Here is a 1,402-nt window from a genome sequence, read left to right as displayed (position 1 = left end):
CCAAAGCAAGGAGACATTTACAGCTGCACTGTGGAACATGAAGCCCTGGAGGAACCCAAGACCAGGTTTTGGGGTGAGAAAGTCTTTTTTTCTATAGCTTCAAAACTTAAATTGTCTCTACTGGTGTTGTAGCTTGAATTTCAAATATTTTTTCCCCTGTTCTCTTTTTCTTTAGATGTTGAAACAGAGGAGATGAGTGTGGGTCCAACCGTCTTCTGTGCACTTGGTCTGACTCTTGGGCTGCTTGGAACTGCTGCAGGAACTTTCTTTTTAGTGAAAGGAAACCAGTATTGTGACACCCCAGACATTGCTGCTTAATGGATAGCATAAAAGAGTAGCTTCCTTTTTGACTTTATTTGCATAGAATAATCTTTAGGCACTTTCAGGTTTTACAAGCAGGTATTTTGGGCATATGTTATGTTGGTGTAACAAGAGGAAGTTTGTACATGTTCGTGTTAGCTTAAATTACTTCCAGTAAAATGACACACTAGGGTTTAAATGTCTTCCCTCAATATAACATGACCATGCAGATGTGTTGCATCTGTATATGTCTGATCAGATGCAACATCAGTAACTGTTATTCAACAAGGAAATCATTTAAAATAAAAAATTCCTGTTTTCTATATGTTGTTTGCTGTATTCCTTAAGTCTACTTATCACAAAATTCAGCTGAGGATGGAGAAAAAGAAGAGAAGAAAGAAGAGAAATAATCAATAACAATATATACCATGATCAATATCAGTAGATAATACATTGCATATAATTTTCAATACTTTCACTGAACTCTGATCCAGAACTGCACAGCATTCTGGGGGATGTAGGCAGAGGAAAACCTGAAAGTGCCTAAAGATTATTCTATGCAAATAAAGTCAAAAAGGAAGCTACTCTTTTATGCAATAGATTAATCACAGCATAATATGCCCAACACTCCCCCACTCAGCTCCTTCAGACTAGTCAGCAGAAATTAGCAGACACCTTGTAGAACTTGCACATCTGCTGAGCTAATTATACAAGCTGCTTCTCAGTGCAAAGCTGGTGAAAGGATTAATGTAGGAGCAATGCTGCTAATATTTTCTGGAGGCATTGCTTCAGAAAGAGTGTTTTTAAACCGATAGAGGCCCAAATTCAAGATGTCAAAATATACAGTCGAATTTCTTCTAAGTCATATGTGATTTATATAACCTTTTTATAAAAACTGAAGGTAACATACAGTGACTTGATTGTGCTATACGACATATACTGTGGCTGAAAAACACGTAACACTGCCGCCTTACTGAACAAACTAAATACTACAAGCAATTCCAGTTAATATAAACATATTTCTTTGCATTTTATGAATTCAAAAACTGTAGCAACATGGCTGATTTATTGAAACACCATTTATGAAAATAAAGGGAATAAA

General features: G+C 36.2%; 1 long non-coding RNA gene across 1 annotated transcript; it reads left to right on the top strand.

Annotated features, from left to right (window-relative positions):
* On the top strand, positions 1 to 625 carry LOC106944323 (uncharacterized). Its single transcript, XR_001424222.1, has 2 exons — positions 1 to 73; positions 176 to 625. It is a non-coding gene; the product is annotated as an uncharacterized LOC106944323 (long non-coding RNA).
* The last annotated feature ends 777 nt before the right edge of the window (positions 626 to 1,402 follow it).

The sequence above is a fragment of the Poecilia latipinna genome, unplaced genomic scaffold (assembly GCF_001443285.1).
Source record: "Poecilia latipinna isolate Pla-1442-1.1 unplaced genomic scaffold, P_latipinna-1.0 Scaffold8087, whole genome shotgun sequence".
In the NCBI taxonomy this organism is placed as follows: Eukaryota; Metazoa; Chordata; class Actinopteri; order Cyprinodontiformes; family Poeciliidae; genus Poecilia; species Poecilia latipinna.
This window is presented reverse-complemented; position numbering and strand designations above follow the sequence as displayed.